This window comes from Pinus tabuliformis, chromosome 4_1 (assembly GCF_031772625.1).
Source record: "Pinus tabuliformis cultivar Carrire ecotype Pingquan chromosome 4_1, CPIR1, whole genome shotgun sequence".
In the NCBI taxonomy this organism is placed as follows: domain Eukaryota; kingdom Viridiplantae; phylum Streptophyta; class Pinopsida; order Pinales; family Pinaceae; genus Pinus; species Pinus tabuliformis.
This window is the reverse complement of record NC_142303.1, coordinates 107,893,431-107,909,182: the sequence shown is the minus strand read 5'-3', so window position 1 is coordinate 107,909,182 and position 15,752 is coordinate 107,893,431. Positions and strand designations below refer to the sequence as shown.

Below are 15,752 nucleotides of genomic sequence, written 5' to 3'. Positions count from 1 at the left end.
CATAGTAATGGAGAAACAAATGAAAATTTTTCTTTGTCCTTGTCCTCGTATCTAAAATCATTTGACTGCAAGATAGAAGATAAGATGAAATTTTTGGATGAAGTTGCTGAGGACATTGAGAAAGAAATTGAAGGTGTAGAAGGTCAAATTCAGGCATACAGTTTTCATAATCATGATCATTATTTTCAGAAGTTTTCTATGGCAGAACGCAAGGAGACAATGCTGGTTCCTTTCTCTTTCACGATTGAGGAACTGAACACTGTTATTGAAGATCAGTTTGCACAACCAGAAAGTTACAAGAAAAATCAAGCTGATCATGTATTCTGTGATCCTATAGCTGATTACATGGAAACGTTTTGCACTCCAGTATTTCAGTTTATCTATGAAGATCATAGGCAATTTCAATGGCAGCGGTCATCACAATATCATTGTAGCTCTGAACTCCGATGCAGCCAAAGGACTCAAATGTCAGATAAGATAAATGATTGGCTACATTGGAAATTTCATATTGATTGAACAAAAAGAAGTTGAAATTGTTAGGGTAGGTAGGTAGGTAAATGCAAATAAGCTCAAGGTCAACTGAGCATTTTTCAGTAGATGTCGTTTTCTTTCTCCTACAGTCATGCTTGTCAAGCAAATTTCTGTTTGTCATAATGGATAAGGCACTGGGTCTGCATGTTCTTAGTGTACTGCAGGAGCACACTATCCCAAGTGGAGCCACTGTTATCATTGAAAATTTTGTTGTCAAAATTGCTCAGACTAGCTTAAGGACAAACTGTTCCTGCAGCGCATAGATTCTTTTAGCAGTTTCGCAGCGCTACATGTTTAGGCAGTTTCGTAGCGCGCTACAAAATTGGGGATTTGCTCGAGTCTTCAGCAGAAGGTTCATATACTAAATTTTGATGATGAGCAGAGTGATGCAAAGGCCCAGAAAGGGAATGCAGTGGCAATGTATAAACTTGGTGTATTCTACTACTTTGGTTTGAAGGAGGTTCCCCGTGACCATGCGAAAGCATTATCATGGTTTCTTAAAGCGGTTGAGAAGGGAGGATATATTGCTAATGTACATGTGCTAAGTGTTAATCAACTATTAGAATCGGCTCTGGACACAGCACGGCATGTGGCAAGTAGTATATCCACCTCGACTACTCCTGTACCTTACACCCAAATGACAAGCCAGCGCGAAGCTCTTGTAATTTTCCTTCTTCTCTTTTACCAACGATTACACTTGTCAGACTACATATTATCCTCACCATCCTTTGAGTGTGTTGTCCGCTACCCGAATTCTTCAAAATCCAACTGGAATTGAAAACAGACTTCACAGAAGATATCAAGAAACTAGGGCTCAACCGAGACTCTAGAGCGTTCACAGGCTTGAATCACTGTTTTGTGCATCAGTTGGAATTCTTTCCGGCACTTCGTTTGGAAGTTTTCTTCACTGCATTCGATTTCTTTGTTCGTTTTGATCGCAACAGAAGAAGAATGGGGGAAGCGGAGACTGGTGATCCATCAAAGTTACATCAAGAAAGCGGAAGAAGGGGAAATTGTGGAGTCAGTAGAGGCTATTGAAAGGCCTATAGAACCTGCAAATACACACCCACTCGAGCATTCATGGACTTTCTGGTTTGATAATCCAAATGGGAAGTCTAAGCGGGCCACCTGGGGTAGTTCCTTGCGACCTGTTTACACCTTCAATATAGTCGAGGACTTCTGGTGTGTTTTTAACAATATAATTCAGCCGAGTAAGTTGATGGCTGGTTCAGATTTTCATTGCTTCAAAGCTGGAATTGAGCCAAAATGGGAGGACCCTAAATGTGCAAATGGAGGGAAGTGGACTGTTACCACCTTGAAAGGAAAGCCTGTTGTCGATACTTTCTGGCTACACACTTGGTCAATGTGCGTGCTCGACAAGATAAGATTGCCATGTGGACCAAGAATGCTGCAAATAAAGCTGCACAGATGAACATTGGAAATGCAAGGGTTTTCTCTGAAATACTCTGTTTACTGAAATACAGGGATTGGATATACATTCGAAATTGAAGGCCTTTTACCTCTTCCTGGGCGATTATTCTTACATGCAATGGGCACTAAACCCTGAACTGGAGGAAGACTTAATACCTAGGCTGTTGTGAGCTATATTTATATGGATCTCTTACTCCTAATGAGTTTTTACACACTCAGGTTGGCTCTGCAGATAAATATAATATCAGTGATTTGAAGGATGCCATGTTGGTAATCAAAGACCTTTTATCTGTTGCATTATTTTATGCAACTAAATCCAGCTTCACAGCTTCTACTGCCTTGTCTATAACATGCTTCGGCAGGTCCTTTCCTGAAGTTTATAGCAAAGATGGTACAAATGTACACATCAAACATCTAAATACTTTTGATGAAGGACTCTTGAAAACGGACAGAGACACACATGCTATGGATTAGTTTTTCATGGAGCAGGCCTAGAGGTAGATGAGTATGTCTGGAGGTCTTATAAGGTTGCTTATGTGGATGGTATTGAAGTTGGTATTGAAGCATGATTATTTGGCTTTGAGCTTCTCAAAAGTCGAATTGTTGTCTTGTTTGTGGCTGAAATATACAGAGTTTTCTTAATATGCTTTAGAGTACATTATTGGTATCTTGATCATGGCATTAGCTATACAGTGGTGACTTCAGTGTTGTTAGGAGCAGCTGTTATTCGTCATTTATCTGTTGTAAGTCCATCAACTGCAAGGAGAAGATAGCAAGAATGCAGAGAAGTGATGAGACTGTGTATGATGAAATTACACAGCAGTTTCGTAGCGCGCTACGAAACTGCTGTAGCTGCATGTTTCAGTTGAGCCAATCAATTATGATTGACAAATCAGCGAATCTTTCTGAAAGGTGTTGTCTTCACACATGTAAAAATGGCCAGCACATCGAAGACGTGGCAGCCTGTGCTATTTTGAGTAATCAAAGATAAAAGGCACGCTTCTTTGGATTCGAATATGGTGAAGCACATCAAAGACCGACAAACAGGGGCCTATATTTCAGGGTAACAGAAAGATATGTCATTGAAGACAAACATGGAGCATTAAAGGTTCATCACAGCCACTGCCAAAAAGAGAGCAGATGTCAAAGAATGAAGTTCATTGTAATTAAAACCATCAAAGTTACCGCTGTAGTAATCCACTTGGCAGAGAATGAATCTTGATTGTAATAAATGCTATGTCCAGCATGATGTAGAATTAGAATATTATTTGTTTTAGGTTTCTAGAGCTGTCAATTAGTAGTAAGTGGCTTTTATTAGTTAGTTTAAAGGTGAATAGGTGTCATTAGGAAAGGACTTCGAGTTCCCCTCAGAAGAATCAGAGTCAGGTAGAAGAACTTTATAAATAGCTGAAACAGAAATAAAAAAAGGGTTGGATGTTTTTGAAGAAACAGAGTTTATATTGGCTTATGTAAAGACTTGTTACAGTAATATAAAAGACTACTTTTTTCTTCTCAGGATTCATACTTTGTTCAGATTCTCAAGATGTATGTGGCTTTGTCTTATCCTTTATGTTTTACAGCTTTATAGATACACAATCACTCTGAATTCACCTAGCTGCTCAGATTTCCTGTGTGTATTTATGAGTTGAGGTTCATTTGAGAAATGTTTTGAGTGTTTAAACATTACATGCCCTGACTTCCATGAATGAGTAGTTTTATGGTTTACTGAAATGGTGTTTGACTCCATGAGCCCAATGGAAGAAATCTTATGTTGTCTGTCCAACCAGCATGTTTATTAAGTTTTCATTTCAAGAGTTAGCCCTCTTAGTGTTAATCATAATCAATAGTTTGTTTGAGAGAGCCCTCTCAGGCTAGGGAGGCTAATCCTTAGTCAAGAGTCTGGTCTGAAATAGTTACATAAAGTCTAACTGATTAGAAGCCATCAGTACATGATTTTGTGATAACACCTCCCAATAAAATGGAAGAAATCAAAAGATTATGAAAGGAACAACAAATATTGCTTAATGTAATTGCGTGACTTCAACAACAAATCAGGATTCTAAAGATGGGGAAGAGAGCCAAAAAGACCTCGGTGGTAAGGCATGCAACCACTCCAGCAAAACCCCTTAGGAAAAAGGTTAAGAGGAATCAGGTCCAGCCTGCCGTTCAAAATCAAAAGGAACAATATTCGGCTGTTACCCATGTCGAAATTCAAACAGATGACATAATGGCCTGTGACAAAGAAATTCAGACAGAAGCACAGTCCTCTGAGGAAATTCAAACCATGACTACGGAATGACACAATAAGAAGATTCAAGTGAACCTCCCACCTACAACTACTATGTGGGATAGTGACCAAAGGATAGTAACCCTATGAGAGGGCTTGATGCAAGCCCAACAAGCAGTAGAAAAACTTATAGAACAAACTATCTCTCGACAAAAGTATGAAGAATTGCAACAGTAGTTAAGGAATGTCAATTTATCTGAAAGATAGGCTTTTGAAGGATGGCGAAAGGAAGAAGAAAGAGTCACAAAGGTAACTCATAGGTTAGATGTAGTTATCAAACAAATGGATACCTTATGCTCTTTGTACACTGATGTCCTAGCATGTAGAGTGCCTACTAAGAATTATGCTTTGTTTTTAATGGAAAGATATTTGCAATTGAAAATTAAGGCTGTCAAAGCAGGAGCCCCTATAGAAATAAACACTATTGATGATCTCATAAATTGTTGTAAGCACTATGGGGTAAAGGTTCAAAGATTATTATGTGAGTTTTCTTTGCACAACCTTGTGTTAGATCAAGAAATAGAGCAGAATCTTCGCCCTTTTGTTGGGGATATCCAACTGCAGGAATTTATTTCGTTTGGAGTTAATAAAATAAAATGGCTTAAATCCTATAATGCCTTCCAAAGACAAGAAAACAGATTAGACTTATGGGTAAGAGCTGCGCCTAGAGATCCATTGTAGTTATGGAACAAACATAGGAACCTCATGAGGACTCCGGGCGTGATTGAAGCATTAGGACCCATTCATACAACAATCAATCGGCAAGGGATAGAATACTTTTTTACCATCAAAGACCTTGCCATTGCAGCTGCTAAATTTCGATATTAGACTTCTAATCTGAATATCCAACTCAGGGAACCGTTTAATTATGAGAACTTTAAGTTAGCCGCTGATCACTTGGGCCTCTATGGTGATCTTATTTTGAGGGAAGGGCCGTCCTGGTTAGATTGTAGGTTCCAAATTCTGGTCATTTAGCATCCCGCACCAGGATACCAAGCCTTATACAAAATGCCTGAGGGCTAGACAGGACATCTTTTTGAGCACTTAGCTAGGCATCATGGCTGTAGACCTCCTCATGAGATCCCGTCTCCAGCCTACTCTCTCACTGCCTTGCATGTCAACTACAATGTTTTCATGAGGGCATGAAAAAGGGTAAGCAGGGGGGTGTGTTGAGCACTGAAGAAGGTATGTTATTTTCATTTACTTTGTTATCTTTTCTTCAAAACTCACAACCTTTTCACATCATGAGCTAGGCATATGACAAAAGAATATGATAGAATCTAGAAGATTTATATGTAATATGAAATAACTAATAATTACCCTTTTTCTATGTAGAAAGAGGAGAAAATGGAAGACTATCATCCCAAAGGAAAGAACGAGACCAAGTTAACTGCTATCCCTTTGGCAGGGAATTACGTTCAAACAAGGCGATCCAAATTGGAGCGTAACAGCCAGAAAAAGGAAAATGAGATCTCCAATCAGTGCAAAAGAACAAGAGGATAACTGCAAACTAACAGCTTGGTGAATCCCTCAGGATCCTTTGATCCTGAGGGATCGCTATCTTAACAATCCTCTGCATTGTTGATATCGCTGCTCGGCTGTTATAAGAAGGGGTAGCACTGTTAGCTTGGGGGGAGAGAGAGAACTATTGTTATTTTTATGAAAGTTTCCTTGATACTTGAACTTTGATCATCGATTCTCTTTGAAGAGCGATTCTTTGTAACTTTGCTTAATGTTTTAATATGAAAACCTGGTTGCTGTTCTATCGTTGATTCTGGAGTAGCCTTAAGCAGTGAGTCCCTAGAGGCTAAGGGCCCAACCCTGGTGGATCACTTGCTCCTGTATCATATTTTTGATTCATGTGTGGTTTGATTTCTTTCATTTACTCTGTTCAGTAATCTGACACGCTTTACTGTTTTAGATATCAACTCTGTTATATATACTGGACCAAATACTATTGTTATCTGCAACAAGAATGCTATGTTATCATTCTAACTTTGTATTGCATTGTTTTTCCTTTTGACAATTGATATAGGATTGTTGTTCCTTACAAATTTCCATTCGATTATAGATTAACCGCGTTGTATGTTCCTAAATCGGTACTACTATATGATTTAATCTTAAACTATGAATGCTGTTCAATTGGGATTGTTGTTCCTGTTAGCGCTTGAGTTTTCACCCCAGGCTGAGAAAGGTAAACCTCAAGGCAACATCAAACCATTCAGCCCCGTAGCTAGCCCTACGGGGCAGGAGAAGGCTCTCTCCGGTCAACCTCGGTAGATATTCAATTGATGAGATGACCAAATGGGTAACACTAATATTAGGCTAGTAAACTGATTAGAATGATTGATTTGGGGTTTTTAATTAAATAACGGTCTGGGCTGCATGGGAAAAATCACAGCTTGCAACAGAGAAATATAATGAACAAAACAGGTTGACGACTGAGGCAAGGTAGGCAAGGAATTTAGCATCAAATCTAGTTTTAAACGGGATGGCAAGACTGATGAGGAGCTGACAAGGGCATATAACTGAATCCTTGCCAAACAGAGGAAAACATTAAACATGAACAAACTTATAGGAAGAGCATATAATACTATGAATTCTACCTAAACACCTCATTTGTTCACTCAGAAATGATCATGAAGTGAAATGAAACATAACAGATTACATATGAAACAAGAGAAAAACTAATGCTAAATCATCATGCCACAGGGATCTCAGAAATCAGAGCTGTGAAATTTTCATTAAAAATCCCTGCCAAAAACTGTACATTGAAAGCTCTGTTCTCCAACACTCTCAGCACTCAGAAAACTCTCCCCTCTCTCTTACTTACTCACTCTTTTACAAACTGATTATTTTTATACATTAGATAAACTATTCTAAAAAAAAAACAAACAACAAATCGACCCAACAATAAGGGCGCTGTTTGAACTGTAATTACAAAAAATTAGAAAGGAGCATTCATCTATTCTAAAATAAAACAACATCTCCCTAAAAATCTTCCGATGGCCGACACATGGAATAACTGCTGGGGAGCAGCTACCTTTAAATCACTAACTGGGGTCTTGAAATAGGAGATCACCAAAGATAGAATCTTTCGTTGTCCATTGCTTGTATGCAGAGCGATGCCAACCAATTAATTGGATGCAGAGCGATGCCAACCAATAACTGCAAGGCACTCAAACAGAGCCTTTGGATCCCATTCAGCATGAAAGCAAGTCAAGTGACCATTAAAATCATAGCTATCGACGATCTCAAGGCTTGTACAGCGCAAATCACCAAAGATAGAATCTTATACACGTATCCGGTTAGCTTGGCGGGTAGTTATGATTTTACTACCAGTTGTTGGCGAAAAATAAGCAGGGTTCACAACACGTGGGTGTTTCAACTCTCCCAGGAAGGCCCCAGCTCCTAATTGGCGAATATCCCAAAGACAAGCAAAATGATCATTGCCACAGCTGATCAGCCAGTGAAGGATTCTTTACAAAACTGAGTTGCTTTTGCTTTGTTTTCTTTTCAAGTCGTGTTGCTTTAAATGTTTCATTCAAAGCGAGAACTGAAAATATCCTCTCCTCATAAGCATGTTTCAGCATTTTCTTAGGCCTTTTCAATCCTCTTCTGTGCAACTTTTATGGGAAATCGTAACTTCACCTGAGATTAATAAATCAACCGGGATGGAAAATTCCTCAGCAGCATTGTGTGAGCTCATTACCTATTCTGCATCATCAGCCTTCATTTGGTTCTGTTTTGAACACATAAAATAATGGTGCTACGACTTAATTCATTCCTTGCACACATCTAATCCCCGGGTTCAGCTTTGCGAAAATAAGATTGCGCTTCAATGCTTCCTGATCTCCAATTGCAAATGTACAATCTCCAGAGAAAAATGCGTATCTGGATGTGTACGTTTTACATCACGCTCAATCTGTTCGATTGTCTCTGTATCCTGTTTGATTGTCTTTGTATCAATAACAATGGCATAGAACGCAAAACTCGAACATCCAGCAGGGGAAAGTAAGAAATCTCCTGGACCTGCACTTAACCAATATTGCAAAGATCCTTTCCTGCAATATGAAGCAGCTACAGTCTGCAAGAGAATGCTCCTTAAAGATAAGCGATCAAAAGGAGGAATAATCTTTTCCACGGACGAAGATCTCAGAAACCGGTCCAGGTGTGGGTCCAATTCATAGAGATAACCATTAATTATCATAGCAGTGTCAAACACACCATGCCCTCGTGCGCATTTCATCAACAAGTTCATATAGGTGTTGAATAGGTAGTGATAAATCATATTTGTAAACAACACCTGCTCTCCCTAGTGCCTCTGCAATACCCTCACGTATTCACCAAAATGCAGCAATCTGATTGTAGTCTTGTGCCACACTACCATCAACAATGAGACTATTTTCAAGACAACTCTCCAGAAAGGCATCCAACTTTGCTTTGTCATGCAACTGGTTGCTACCAGTAGTCTCAATCAAAACATAGAATTTCCCCTTTGAAGAAGGTAAAGGGTTCCTGACACCTTCCAAGTGATTCAAAGCCATGTCCAAAGAAGCAAGATCCAAAAATTCGAATGCTGAGATAATCTCTCCCAATTTCCTTTTAGCTTCAGAGAGAAGTCTCTTGCAGCTCAAGTAATCTCCACATGCAAGAAAGGCAAGATTTATTGATGAAAGCCTTGGTGGTACAAGAATTGAAACCTTTGTGACTATGCCAAGGGTGCCTTCACTTCCAATGAATAACTGCTTCAAATCATATCCCGTATTGTCTTTTCTCAAGGTTCCAAGCATATCAACCACAGTGCCATTTGCAAGAACAACTTCAAGCCCTAGAACATTTCCACGAAGAGACCCATATCGAAAAAGACGTATGCCCCCTGCATTTGTGGAAATATTTCCACCAATTTGACAGCTACCTTTTGCACCGAGGTCAATGGGCATCATATACCCCTGATCAGCTAAAAATGTGTCAAGATTCTCCAGGACGCAACCAGCTTCACAAACCAAGATGCCACTAACCTTATCACAGGAAATTATGTTGTTCATCAACCCCAGATTAACAATCACCTCATCAAAAACAGGGACACTCCCACCCACGAGGCCAGTATTACCACCTTGTGGAACAACTGCTAGACATCTTGAATTACAATATTTTAGGATCTGTGAGACTTCTTCAGTGTTCCTAGGACGAAGTAGGAGTTGGCTTGAACCCTTATATTTCCTCATCCAATCATGATTTGCCGTAGCCAATTCATCTTTATCCTGAATGACATTTTTCTCTCCAAGTATATTTTGAAAATGAAGAATATCTCTAGCTTCTATCATAGAAAAGGAAGGATTTCTCTGTATTTTCGTAGCTGCAGTTCCATAAGATCTTGTCTGGGAATCATATAAACTTTCTAGCTCTGGAAGTGGAGGAAAATGAGAAAACCAAAAAGACTTGCATGCCGATTGAAAGGGCTGTCGTTTATTCATAAGCCTCATGCTGAACTTAGGGACTTTTTTTCTATCAGTTCCCAATTGAGGTAAAACTTCCAAACATAAATTGTCCTCCGATCTATATAACTTGGAGCACATAAACGAAGCATATTCAAGATGGTGCTGACTTGCTGCCAGATGAACAATCGGAGAAGATGTTGGCAGTAATTTTGCTGCTCGGAGTTCTGGGCACTTTGCTTTGTCAAAGCCTATTACTTCTCCCCAACAAAAGTATTCATAAATATCAGCATCACCAGCTGAAGCAAGACAAGCAGCAACTAGAAGACGAGGCGATGAAGATATCAGCCCAACTGACCCAACAGGCAACATCAATTTTCCAGCATCAATTTTCCAGAAGAATTCTTTTTCTCACGCGACCCCTCTCTAATTTCATCCAACACACTTGGAGATTTTTGGTTGCTCATTCAAGGCAGCCTCTGCTACATGAAAAACTGGATTTTGATTTACTTTCGATTCGTCATCTTTGCTTGAAGTAGACTGATCTTGGAAAGATTCACAGCTTGTCGTGTACGAGTAATGGATGAAGGAGCGGAAGGTATTGTTGATTTGATTATTAAATTTCCAGACTTTGATTGCTGATGATGTTTTGCTTTCTTTTGTTTGTGCAGGGATAAGACCTTGAAGTCACTGCTGCCTTTTGAAGAGTTGGAGATAAATTACATAATCTAAAACAACACATTAATGATTTCTTCTTCAAAACAGGGTTTTGAAGAAGAATCAATCTCTGACATGAGACGGAGTCTAACATCGACTCCACTTGGGATGGCAGCTGCCGCTCCGTGGAGGTGCCAAGAACCGCAGAACTTTGGGAGAGCAGACAGTGCCTCCAACCATTGGGCAATGGAGTCAATATTTACACAACTCTTGACTTAATTTTCAAACTGAAACTGAACTCAAACAATCTTCAAGCAAACTAAAACAAGATGCTGCCCTTATGGCTACTTATTTATTTACAAAATCTACTCTAATCTGCTGTACAAACAATAGATTAGGTAATACTAAAATGCCAGGTTAGCCATTCAAGTAAACCTGAGAATGATGCCGCTCGAGAATGCTGCCACGAGGTCACAGATGCAGTTGCTGGCAGCCCTTCATGCACGTACTGAGCCTGGTCACGGAAAATACAGCCTGATCTATCAATCAAACTGAAAAATGTGTCCATGTATGCCGCAAAAGGATCACGGAAGCCGGACTCTGTTGGCTGCCCCAACTCTGCAATGCATACTTCCAGCTGCACACTGTCAATGTAAACGACTGTAGGCAATTCTATGATATCTTGTTTTGAATGAGGAAGGATTTCCAAGAACTTTTTAGGGTCTTGGAAATCATATGACTGAATTTGCTCGTCGAGATACTGAATCTCCTTTTCAATTCTTTCAACAATTAACTCACAGGCACCAATTTTAGCTTCAGGAGAGAACTCTGGAGATTTCAAACTTTGAAAGAAGTCACTGAAAAATTCTTCATTAATTTCAATATCCACTAACAATTCTCTAACTCCGTTTAGAGCTTCACAAAGTGCAGGGTCTGCCACATACCCTACCATTGCATGAACAGATCAGCGAGCACTGGACTGTCTGGATCAAGTTGGAGTCGCCAGGTGAATGGTTCAGCCTACATAAGTGTCTGACTGCTGTCCACCATCAACATCAGATCTGCACCTTGATTGCATGTACTGGGGTGAAATGCAAATGAAGTGCTGTATTCACAAGCTCACGGAGATTGACTGAAGCAGCGTTTATCTACTAACGCTGATGTAAAACAAGAGCGTTTTCGAAGGCTACCTGGCGTAACTTCAGGCTCCGTCTAAGACTTATGAAATAACACATCAATGAGCAAAAGATCAGTTTGTTCTCCCCAGTATGGTCGCCAGTATGTTAGCGCTTGAGTTTTCACCCCAGGCTGAGAAAGGTAAACCTCAAGGCAACATCAAACCATTCAGCCCCGTAGCTAGCCCTACGGGGCAGGAGAAGGCTCTCTCCGGTCAACCTCGGTAGATATTCAATTGATGAGATGACCAAATGGGTAACACTAATATTAGGCTAGTAAACTGATTAGAATGATTGATTTGGGGTTTTTAATTAAATAACGGTCTGGGCTGCATGGGCAAAATCACAGCTTGCAACAGAGAAATATAATGAACAACACAGGTTGACGACTGAGGCAAGGTAGGCAAGGAATTTAGCATCAAATCTAGTTTTAAATGGGATGGCAAGACTGATGAGGAGCTGACAAGGGCATATAACTGAATCCTTGCCAAACAGAGGAAAACATTAAACATGAACAAACTTATAGGAAGAGCATATAATACTATGAATTCTACCTAAACACCTCATTTGTTCACTCAGAAATGATCATGAAGTGAAATGAAACATAACAGATTACATATGAAACAAGAGAAAAACTAATGCTAAATCATCATGCCACAGGGATCTCAGAAATCAGAGCTGTGAAATTTTCATTAAAAATCCCTGCCAAAAACTGTACATTGAAAGCTCTGTTCTCCAACACTCTCAGCACTCAGAAAACTCTCCCCTCTCTCTTACTTACTCACTCTTTTACAAACTGATTATTTTTATACATTAGATAAACTATTCTAAAAAAAAAAACAAACAACAAATCGACCCAACAATAAGGGCGCTGTTTGAACTGTAATTACAAAAAATTAGAAAGGAGCGTTCATCTATTCTAAAATAAAACAGCATCTCCCTAAAAATATTCCGATGGCCGACACATGGAATAACTGCTGGGGCGCAGCTACCTTTAAATCACTAACTGGGGTCTTGAAATAGGAGATCACCAAAGATAGAATCTTTCGCTGTCCATTGCTTGTATGCAGAGCGATGCCAACCAATCAATTGGATGCAGAGCGATGCCAACCAATAACTGCAAGGCACTCGAACGGAGCCTTTGGATCCCATTCAGCATGAAAGCAAGTCAAGTGACCATTAAAATCATAGCTATCGACGATCTCAAGGCTTGTACAACGCAAATCACCAAAGATAGAATCCTATACACGTATCCGGTTAGCTTGGCGGGTAGTTATGATTTTACTGCCAGTTGTTGGCGAAAAATAAGCAGGGTTCACAACACGTGGGTGTTTCAACTCTCCCAGGAAGGCCCCAGCTCCTAATTGGCGAATATCCCAAAGACAAGCAAAATGATCATTGCCACAGCTGATCAGCCAGTGAAGGCTTCTTTACAAAACATAGTTGCTTTTGCTTTGTTTTCTTTTCAAGTCATGTTGCTTTAAATGTTTCATTCGAAGCGAGAACTGAAAATATCCACTCCTCATAAGCATGTTTCAGCATTTTCTTAGGCCTTTTCAATCCTCTTCTGTGCAACTTTTATGGGAAATCGTAACTTCACCTGAGATTAATAAATCAACCGGGATGGAAAATTCCTCAGCAGCATTGTGTGAGCTCATTACCTATTCTGCATCATCAGCCTTCATCTGGTTCTGTTTTGAACACATAAAATAATGGTGCTACGACTTAATTCATTCCTTGCACACATCTAATCCCCGGGTTCAGCTTTGCGAAAATAAGATTGCGCTTCAATGCTTCCTGATCTCCAATTGCAAATGTACAATCTCCAGAGAAAAATGCGTATCTGGCTATGTACGTTTTACATCACGCTCAATCTGTTCGATTGCCTCTGTATCCTGTTTGATTGTCTCTGTATCAATAACAATGGCATAGAACGCAAAACTCGAACATCCAGCAGGGGAAAGTAAGAAATCTCCTGGACCTGCACTTAACCAATATCGCAAAGATCCTTTCCTGCAATGTGAAGCAGCTACAGTCTGCAAGAGAATGCTCCTTAAAGATAAGCGATCAAAAGGAGGAATAATCTTTGCCACGGACGCAGATCTCAGAAACCGGTCCAGGTGTGGGTCCAATTCATAGAGATAACCATTAATTATCATAGCAGTGTCAAACACACCATGCCCTCGTGCGCATTTCATCAACAAGTTCATATAGGTGTTGAATAGGTAGTGATAAATCATATTTGTAAACAGCACCTGCTCTCCCTAGTGCCTCTGCAATACCCTCACGTATTCACCAAAATGCAGCAATCTGATTGTAGTCTTATGCCACTCTACCATCAACAATGAGACTATTTTCAAGACAACTCTCCAGAAAGGCATCCAACTTTGCTTTGTCATGCAACTGGTTGCTACCAGTAGTCTCAATCAAAACATAGAATTTCCCCTTTGAAGAAGGTAAAGGGTTCCTGACACCTTCCAAGTGATTCAAAGTCATGTCCAAAGAAGCAAGATCCAAAAATTCGAATGCTGAGATAATCTCTCCCAATTTCCTTTTAGCTTCAGAGAGAAGTCTCTTGCAGCTCAAGTAATCTCCACATGCAAGAAAGGCAAGATTTATTGATGAAAGCCTTGGTGGTACAAGAATTGAAACCTTTGTGACTATGCCAAGGGTGCCTTCACTTCCAATGAATAACTGCTTCAAATCATATCCCGTATTGTCTTTTATCAAGGTTCCAAGCATATCAACCACAGTGCCATTTGCAAGAACAACTTCAAGCCCTAGAACATTTCCACGAAGAGACCCATATCGAAAAAGACGTATGCCCCCTGCATTTGTGGAAATATATCCACCAATTTGACAGCTACCTTTTGCACCGAGGTCAATGGGCATCATATACCCCTGATCAGTTAAAAATGTGTCAAGATTCTCCAGGACGCAACCAGCTTCACAAACCAAGATGCCACTAACCTTATCACAGGAAATTATGTTGTTCATCAACCCCAGATTAACAATCACCTCATCAAAAACAGGGACACTCCCACCCACGAGGCCAATATTACCACCTTGTGGAACAACTGCTAGACATCTTGAATTACAATATTTTAGGATCTGTGAGACTTCTTCAGTGTTCCTAGGGCGAAGTAGGAGTTGGCTTGAACCCTTATATTTCCTCATCCAATCATGATTTGCCGTAGCCAATTTATCTTTATCCTGAATGACATTTTTCTCTCCAAGTATATTTTGAAAATGAAGAATATCTCTAGCTTTTATCATAGAAAAGGAAGGATTTCTCTGTATTTTTGTAGCTGCAGTTCCATAAGATCTTGTTTGGGAATCATATAAACTTTCTAGCTCTGGAAGTGGAGAAAAATGAGAAAACCAAAAAGACTTGCATGCCGATTGAAAGGGCTGTCGTTTATTCATAAGCCTCATGCTGAACTTAGGGACTTTTTTTCTATCAGTTCCCAATTGAGGTAAAACTTCCAAACATAAATTTTCCTCCGATCTATATAACTTGGAGCACATAAACGAAGCATATTCAAGATGGTGCTGACTTGCCGCCAGATGAACAATCGGAGAAGATGTTGGCAGTAATTTTGCTGCTCGGAGTTCTGGGCACTTTGCTTTGTCAAAGCCTATTACTTCTCCCCAACAAAAGTATTCATAAATTTCAGCATCACCAGCTGAAGCAAGACAAGCAGCAACTAGAAGACGAGGCGATGAAGATATCAGCCCAACTGACCCAACAAGCAACATCAATTTTCCAGAAGAATTCTTTTTCTCACGCGACCCCTCTCTAATTTCATCCAACACACTTGGAGATTTTTTGTTGCTCATTCAAGGCAGCCTCTGCTACATGAAAAACTGGATTTTGATTTACTTTCGATTCGTCATCTTTGCTTGAAGTAGACTGATCTTGGAAAGATTCACAGCTTGTCGTGTACGAGTAATGGATGAAGGAGCGGAAGGTATTGTTGATTTGATTATTAAATTGCCGGACTTTGATTGCTGATGATGTTTTGCTTTCTTTTGTTTGTGCAGGGATAAGACCTTGAAGTCGTTGCTGCCTTTTGAAGAGCTGGAGATAAATTACATAATCTAAAACAACACATTAATGATTTCTTCTTCAAAACAGGGTTTTGAAGAAGAATCAATCTCTGACATGAGACGGAGTCTAACAGTTCCATTACAATTGCTGTTACTTTATAGATTCATGCGTATTGTATCAAA

General features: G+C 39.7%; 3 pseudogenes; 1 reads left to right on the top strand and 2 right to left on the bottom strand.

The window, feature by feature from the left end:
• The first annotated feature begins 1,482 nt into the window (after nucleotides 1-1,482).
• LOC149174452 (eukaryotic translation initiation factor 4E-2 pseudogene) lies at nucleotides 1,483-2,436 on the top strand (annotated as a pseudogene).
• A 6,051-nt stretch (nucleotides 2,437-8,487) lies between these two features.
• Nucleotides 8,488-9,817, bottom strand: LOC149174451 (D-2-hydroxyglutarate dehydrogenase, mitochondrial pseudogene; annotated as a pseudogene).
• A 3,868-nt stretch (nucleotides 9,818-13,685) lies between these two features.
• Nucleotides 13,686-15,359, bottom strand: LOC149174450 (D-2-hydroxyglutarate dehydrogenase, mitochondrial pseudogene; annotated as a pseudogene).
• Nucleotides 15,360-15,752: the final 393 nt, after the last annotated feature.